General features: G+C 36.8%; 1 pseudogene; it reads left to right on the top strand.

The window, feature by feature from the left end:
* Positions 1–5,461: 5,461 nt before the first annotated feature.
* Positions 5,462–7,436, top strand: LOC103261500 (annotated as a pseudogene).
* The last annotated feature ends 1,691 nt before the right edge of the window (positions 7,437–9,127 follow it).

Here is a 9,127-nt window from a genome sequence, read left to right as displayed (position 1 = left end):
TGCAGAAAGCAGTGTGGCAATTCCTAAAAGCTCTAAAAATCGATCTTCCATATGATCCCACAATCCCCCTACTGGGAATATACCCTGAAGAACTCAAATCACTCTATAAAAAAGATACCTGCACACGTATGTTTATCGCAGAGTTGTTCACAATAGCAAGAACTTGGAAACAACCATGCTGCCCATCAAAAGAGGACTGGATTAAAAAAATGTGGTACATATACACGATGGAATACTACGCAGCCATAAAAAAGAACAAAATCATGAATTTCACAGCAACCTGGATGGAACTAGAGTCTATAATACTGAGTGACCTCTCACAGAAACAAAGATCCGAGTATCACATGTTCTCACTCGTATAATGGACCTTGAACATCCAATGTAATACTATAAGAAAATGACTGACGGTACTGGGAAACTATGGGGGGGGATGGGATTAACTGTCGCAAATATCTGTCTGGGGATGGGGAAACACCTCTTATCAACAGGGTGCCTGAATGAAATGTAATTGTACACCTAACCCTTAACTGTACCCCACAAAATCATAATAAAAAATATTGATTAATAAAAAAAATAAAAAGGATAAAGACCAAAGAGATTTACAATTCATATTGGAGGAAAAGACCAAGGGAGGAATAGACTCACTGATAATGCATTGACAAAAGTCAAGGATAGAAAACAGAACATCCTGAAATAATACTTTTCCTTATACTCACTGTGAAAAAAATCTAAGTTAGGTTAAGGTATGTGAGAAAGAATGAGTTTTACTGAGTGAATTTAAATCACCTGACCAAAATAAATGATTTTCCTGACTACTGAGAGTCCTTATTTATGAGGGTGCTAAGCCACTGATGGCAATTTTTAAGGAATTGTTATTAAAAGGAAGGTACACAAAGATAGAAGATGAGCGCATGTGGTTCTGTGGATGATTGCCTGGTGAGATTATTGGCAATTTGGAACAACCTATTCTCTTAAAATGGGGTTTATGAGCACTTTTCTCCCAGTGACTATTATTCGTTTTTAAACTTGAGTTCACAATGAAGAAGTCTTACTAGATTTACCTCATTTTATTTTCAGACACTTTCTATCCTGGTAGATTAGAGCATAGCTCTATTTTGAAATAATGTTTCCAAATTTAACCCAGCATTTGACAAGGTGACGTCCATGAACTCTTGTGAACAAGATGGGAAGATATGCTTGGACAACAGTCCAGTCAGGTGGTTTCATTATCTGCTTAATAAATATATACCTTGTTATTCATTTAACAAGTATCTGTAAAAAGTATACTCTGATAATAAGCTGATATAAATGGAAGAAGGTCTCATGTCATATCATGTTTGGATTTTTTCTGTCAACTGTTTTATAATTAATGATTACACGAATACAAACAATAATAGTTAACTATTACTAAGCTGTTGCACTGTACCAGACACAAGTTTATGTCTAATTTCTCATCTGATCTCAAAATTCTAGAAGGCAAACATTGACATTACCTTCATTTTAAATAAGAAGAAACTGAGGGCTACTGGAATTTCCAATTCCAGCTGACTAACAAAAATAGCGATGATGGCTCACTCCCACTCCAATTTTATTCAGTTGTAGAGAATTCCTACAAACAAAAAGAAAACATGAATCACAGCAACTGATGACAGCAACAAAAGCAATATCAAAAACCTACAAAAACAACAAGAAGAACAACAAAACCCCTGGACTACAAAGAAAAGGAAGCCTTACTTGCTTCCAAATGAGAACAAGTATGAAAACGAAGATGTTGATATTTTATACAGCTTGCCTGTGGTGTCCTAAAACAATCATTGGCTACTGCTTTAATAGGAGGTACCTATAGTAGTGAACCAGACTCCCAGTGCAGGTTTCTGATTGGTTATAACAGGTTAGTTCCAAATCCTACCGGTGAAAATAGACATGGTTAACCTGTTCTCCTCAGGCATTTACTACCCATGTTTTCAGATCAAAACCTTCAATGCTGGTGTTATACTATAAAGAAATCCTCTCCATTGACTGTTTTTCCAAGGTTTAAGAGATGAAATTATGATCAAAACTGCATGGTAGAGTGGCAGCAAATGGGACTGATTAACAAGGGATCTCTGATATCTGGAATTCTCAGTTTGCAGGTCTACTACTTCCCTTCTTTTTTTTTTCCTTAAAATTACTGGGCTCAGCAAGGCATAGTGGCTCGAGCCTGTAATACCAACACTTTGGGAGGCCGAGACAAGAGAATTGTCTGAGTCCAGGGGGTCAAAACCAACTCGGGCAACTTGGTGAAACCTCGTCTCTACAATAAATCAAAAAATTAGCCAAGTGTTGTGGCTCACAACTATAAGTTCCAGCTACTTGGAAGACTGAGGCAGAAGGATTGCCTGAGCCCAGCAGGTCATGGCTGCAGTAGCCATGAGCATGCCACTGCACTCCAACCTGGGTGACAGAGTGAGACTCCAACTCAAAAAAAAAAAAAAAGAAAGAAAGAAAGAAATCACTAGACTCTAGCACATATAAGAGCTTTCTTTCTAGGTTCTTCTGCAGATCACACTACCATTCAGAGTACCAGATGCCCTCAAGAAACAAAATTCACAGGTTATAATAGCTAGATACTAGAGTAGGTACAACTACTTCAGAAAGCACACAAAAACTTGAATTTTGCATACATCATCTCAGTAAAAATATCAGAGACAAGATAGGCCAGGGTTTTAAAATGCTTCCAGAGAAAATAAAAAATATAATCATTATAAGACAAGAAAATAAAATTATTTTAATCCCCCTCCCACTTTTAATCTTGAGAATATTAAGTTTGAAAAATCTAATAGTTTGACATCTCTGTCTGGACATGATAGAGTAAATAAAACCAAATTTAGCCTTCAATAGCAAACATTTAGAAAACTGGAATATATGTTATACACACACACACACACACACACAATTTTATAAGTTCAGATATTTACCAACAGGCAGTAAAAGGCCATGACATCTGGGAGAAGGGAATAAATAAAATGATTTCCCAAGATTTCTACCTTAAGACATTTTTCAAACTATGGCAGGTAAAGCATAACCAAGCTGAGGTGAAGAACAGAGATCAGAAGCTGAGGAAATTAGAATTTGTGGGCAGATGGACAGAAACGAGGAATCATACAAGTAAAATACAGAGAAGTCTGCGTAAGTTTTTGGCTAAATATAAAATTGAGCATTTATAGGATAAAACTTTATATGAGTCCTGGTAAAGAAACACCACAAGCAAAACAATTCTCAGAGATTATATGGAATGCGGTGGGAGTCAAGTTCTGACCTGCTGAAATGGAGAAACCGTGACGAAGATACAGGATATTTAGTAAAGAACTCATGAGAGTCATGCTTTATTTGTAGGGCTAAAATAGATAATGGCTCTCCAAGTGTGGTCTGTAAAAACCTAAGAGTCCCTAAGGTCATTTTCTGGGAATCTATAGTGTCAGAACTCTCTTCATAATCATAACAAAATATGATTTGCTGGTTTTCATTGTATTAATATTTATACTAAAGGTACAAAAGCAATTATGGATAAAATTACTGATGATTTAGCATGAATTAAGAAAGGAGTAGAAAGATATATTAAATGATCATTGAATTCTTCATCTCAATGCACTTGTGGTTTTAAAAAAGGAAATTTTAATTATGAATTTCTTGATGGAGTTGTGAAGCTAATTAATTAATTTATCTCAACTTTTGTTTCATATATTTTTTCTTATTCAAAGTGACAAAATTGGATAGACACAAAAAGCACTTCTGCAAACTGAAGGATGGTGATTGTCTTAAGGAAAAGCACTTAAAAAAATTTTTTTGTCTCCAGATGAACAAGCCACTTGCACAAGTCGTGGTTTCTTAAAGGTTAGTGGTAATGTGCAATCTGAAACCACAGCAATAAATTTTTGTACTCTAAAAATATTAGGAAACTTTTTCAATCTATAAAACTCAAAAACCTATAGCCAATGTGATCGCTAGCTTTATGTGTCAACTTGGCTAGGCTAATGGATTCCCATATAACTGGTAAAACATCATCTCTGAATGTGTCTGGGGTTTTGTAAAAGAGATTAGTATCGGAATTGGTAGACTGAGTACAGAAGATGCTCTCACCAATGTGAGTAGACATTCAATTTGTTGAGGGCTCCAATACAATGAAAAGGCAGCAGAAGAGCAAATTTTCTCTTTGCTTAAGCTGAGACATCCGTCTTCTGTTCTCAAACATTGGCACTCCTGGTTCTGGAACTTTTGGACTCAGACTGAGACACACACAATCAACCTCCTGATTCTCAGGCCTTTGGACTCAGACTGAATTACACCACCGGCTTTGCAATTTTCTCCAGCTTGCAAATGGCAAATCATTATACTTCCTGGCCTCCATAACCACATGAGCCAATTCAGATAATAAATTTCCTCTTAAATATACAATTATCCCTCAGTTTACATTAGGGATTGATCCCAAGATGCCTCACAGATACTAAAATCTGTGGATGGTCAAGTCCGTTATTTAAAAAAAACAAAATGTGTAGTATTTGCATGTAACCTATACACAGTCTCTCGTATATTTTAAATCATCTCTAGATTATTTATAATACCTAAAACTATGTAAAAATCTGTGAAAATAGTCATTATGCTGGTTTTTTTGTGTTTTGTTTTTATTTCAGAGATTTGTTGTACAAACTGATCTCAACCTCTTGACCTCGGGCTATTCTCTCACTTCAGCCTCCCAAAGTGCCAGGATTGCAGGCATGAACCACCATACCTAGCCTGCCGTAGTTTTTTTAATTTGTATAATTTTTCATTTTTGTATTTTTATTATCTTTGAATATTTTTGCTCTGCAGTTGATTTAATTTGTGAATGTGGAAACTGCAATTATGAAAAGTCGATTATATCTGTGTGTGTGTGTGTGTGTGTGTGTGTGTGTTTATGTGTGTGTGTACACAATTATATACATAATTGGTTGTATGTCTCTGGAAAACCCTGATAAATGTAGCCAACATCAAGCCAAATGATATAAAACTGATTTTTTTCCTCTTGAGATCAGGAACAAGGCAAAAGTACCCACTTTCATCACTTCAGCGTTATACTGGAGGATCTAGTTATTGCAAAAAGGTAAAAAATAAGTCATAAATATTAGAAAGAAAGAAATTATTTCTATTTACAGAAAAAAGTCATTGTTCAGGCAATCCGCTCACCTCAGCCTCCCAAAGCGCGGGATTACAGGCTGAGCCACCGAGCCCAACAAAATCACATTATCATAGTGCCATAAAACATTACATTTAGAAGTAAATCCAACAAAGTCACTTAACATATCTACACTAAACACCATAGACATTGCTGAGAAAAATTGAAGATAATATTAAAAAATGGAGGGAGACCACTGGGCGGCCTCCCTCCACACATGGCATCGTCACCACTGCCTCCCTGCTCACCACTGGAAGCACACCTGCAGCCATGGCTCCCAGCCAACTCACCTTATTTAGTGTCTCTGACAAAACTGGCCTTGTGGGATCTGCAAGAAACCTAACTTCTCCTGCTGAGTGTGGTGGCTCATGCCTGTAATCTCAGCATTTTGGGAGGCAGCGGTGAGAGGATTACCTGAGCCCATGGGTTCGAGAACAGCCTGGGCAACTTGGTGAGACCTTGTCTCTACAACAAGTCAAAAAGTTAGCCAGGCGTGGTGGCATACACCTGCAATTCCAGCTACTTGGAAATCTGAGGCAGAAGGATCACCTGAGCCTAGCAGGTTGAGGCTGCAGTGACCATGAATTGGTGAGACTCTGACTTAAAAAAAGACAAAAAAAACCCCTAACTTCTCTTGGTTTGAGTCAGGTCACTTCTGGAAGGACTGCAAAAGCTCTCAAGGTTGCTGGCCTGACAGTCAGAGATATGATTTCCTGAAATGTTGGGAAAGATGTGTGAAAACTTTGCATCCTGCAGTCCATGCTGGAAGTCTGGCCCCTAATATCCCAGAAGATAATGATGACATGGTCAGACTTGATTTCAATTTTTTCAGAGTTGTTGCCTGTAATTTCTATCCCTTGGGGAAGACAGTGGCTTCTCTAGATGTATGACTGTTGAGGAGGCTGTAAGCAAATTGATATTACTGAGATCTGCAGTCAGAAACCACACTCAAGTGACAGTGGTGTGTGAACCAGAGGACTATGCCACAGTGTCCACAGAGACGCAGAACTCCAAGAGTAAAGGTATCTCCTCGGAGACTGGATGCCAGTTAGCCTTGAAGGAAGTCACTAATATGGCACAGTAGGATGATTACAGATTACTTCAGGAAACAATACAGTGATGGAATATCTTAGATGCCTCTGAAGTATGGAATAAACTGCCATCAAACCCCTGCCCAGCTTTACACACTGAAACTCAGGCTTCCCATCATAGTTCTAAATGGAGCCTCTAGATTTATATACTTGTGTGAGGCTTTGAATGCCTGGCAGCTGGTGAAGGAACTCAGAGAGGCACTAGGCGTCCCAGCTGCTGACTCTTTTAAACATGTCAGCCCAGCAAGTGCTGCTGTTGGAATTCCACTCAGTGAAGATGAGGCCAAAGTCTGCATGGTTTATGATCTCTATAAAACCCTTACATCCATATCAACTGCATATGCAAGAGCAAGAGGTGCTGATAGGATATCTTCATTTGGTGATTTTTTTTTTTTTTTTGCATCATCTGATGTTTGGATGTACCAACTGTGAAGATTATCTCCACAGAAGTATCTGATGGCATTATTGACCCAGGATATGAAGGAGCAGCTTTGAAAACACTTTCTAAAAAGAAAAATGGGAACTACTGTGTTCTTCAGATGGACCAGACTTACAAACCAGATGAGAATGAAGTTCGAACTCTCTTTGTTCTTTGTTTAAGCCAGAAGAGAAATATTTATCAATGTTGTTACGAAGAATAAAGATTTGCCAGAGTCTGCCCTCTGAGACCTCACTGTAGCCTCATGTACTATGTCAAGATGGGGAGGTTATTGGTATTGGAGCAGCACAGCAGTCTTGGATACACTGACACGCCTTGCAGGGGATAAGGCAAGCTTTTGGTGGCTTAGACCATCCATGAGTGCTTTCAATGAGGTTTAAAGCAGACATGAAGAGAGCAGAGATCTCCAATGCCTTCAATCAATATGTGACTGGAACCATCGGCAAGAATGAAGACCTGATGAAATAGAAGGTACTGTTTGAGGAAGTCCCTGAATTATTAACTGAGGCAGAGAAGAAGTGACAAACTAAGTGAAGTTTCTATCAGCTCTGAAGCCTTCTTTCCTTTCTGAAATAATGTAGACAGAGCTAAGAGCAGTGGCATGACATACATTGCAGCTCCTTCTGGGTCTGCTATCAACAAAGTTGTGATTGAGGCCTGTGATGAACTGGGAATCACCTTCACTCGTCCAGACCTCTGGTTCCTCCACCATTGATTTTATTACACGTTACTTTATGCTTGGCTTGTGTGCAGGTGAATAATCATGTGGAATTTTAAAAACAACTTTCTAAAAAAAAAAAAACATTACGTCTTGAAAAAAATTTTTTAAATGCCATCTTCATGGATTGTAAGATTTCATATTGTTAAGATATCAATTTTCCCACAAATGACCAATTGATTTGATGCATTCCTAGCAAAAAATTCCAACCAGCATTTTAATAGAAACTGACAAACTGATTCTAGACATTTTGCAAAAATTTAAAGAACCTAGAATAACCAAAGTAGTTTTTTAAAAAGTAAAATTTGAAGGACTTATACTATCTGATTGCAAGACAATATGTACAGTCAGCTCTTCATTTCTGTTGGTTCTGTATCTGTGGATTCAACCAATTTTGAATGAAACAATTGTGTAAATGGATAATTGCATCTGTACTGAAAAGATACAGCCTTTTTTTCTTGTCATTATTCCCTAAACAATACAGTGTAACAACCATTAACATTGCATTTACACTGTGTTAGGTATTATAAGTAATCTAGAGATGATTTAAAGTATATAGGAGGATATGCATAGATTTTAAGCAAATACTACAGACACCATTTTACATCAGGGGCTTGAACACTGTGAGTTTTGGTATCCTTGGTAGGCAAAGGAACTAATCTCCCATGCATACCATGGGACAACTGTAGTTGGTAATTAAGACAGTTCAGTACTGGTAGAAGAGAAAGAGCCAGAGCGAGAGCGAGTGAGCGAGCGAGAGAGAGAGAGAGAGAGAATAAATGAAATAGAATAGAGAGTCAAAAATAGAACCCCCACAAATATAACTGAGTTTCAACAAAGGTGTCATGAAAATTAAATGAGGAAAGAAAACTGCTTTTCAGCAAATGGTGCTATATCAACTAAATATCTGAATGATAAAAAACAAATAGTGGCCCTTACCTTATATCATGGAAATAAATTAACCTGAAATTAATTATAGTGCTAACCATAAAACAACTATAAAACTTCTAGAGTAAGATCTTTGCAACCTGATGGTATACATAGTTTCCTTAGATAGAAACAAAAATAAAACATAAACCATCCAATTAAAAAATTAGATTAAGCTTATTTCATCAAAATGTAAAACATTTGCTCTTCTAAAAACATCATTAAGAAAACAAAATAGCAAGCCACAGATTGGGAGCAAATACTTGCAACACAAATATCAAACAAAATACTCATATCAAGATTATATAAAGATTTCTCACCACTTGAAAACTACTTATACAATCTAATAAAAAAGTACAAAATATTTGAATGACATTTTACAAAATAATATAATCAAGTGACAACAAAAATGCAAGAGAAAGATATTTAACACCAGGTAGAGAAACACAAATTAAAATTCCACAATGGAATGGAATTGTATACCCATTAGACTGGATAAAAGTAAAGAGGCTGATCATAACAAATGTTGGCAAAGGAGTAGAGCAACTAGAATTTGTAAGCACCGCTAGAGAAAATATAAAATGGTAAAAACACTTTGGCAGTTTTTTATAAAATTAACAATCACAGCTACCATAATCCAGGCATCCCATTCCTAAGTGTACTTGGACTTCCTAGCCTTCAGAACTATGAGAAGTAATACTTGTTTAGGTATTACATTCACATTATATACATATTTGTTATAAGACAGAAATAAAATTTAT

The sequence above is a fragment of the Carlito syrichta genome, unplaced genomic scaffold (assembly GCF_000164805.1).
Source record: "Carlito syrichta isolate Samal-C Ts95f unplaced genomic scaffold, Tarsius_syrichta-2.0.1 Scaffold303723, whole genome shotgun sequence".
NCBI classification, from domain to species: domain Eukaryota; kingdom Metazoa; phylum Chordata; class Mammalia; order Primates; family Tarsiidae; genus Carlito; species Carlito syrichta.
This window is presented reverse-complemented; position numbering and strand designations above follow the sequence as displayed.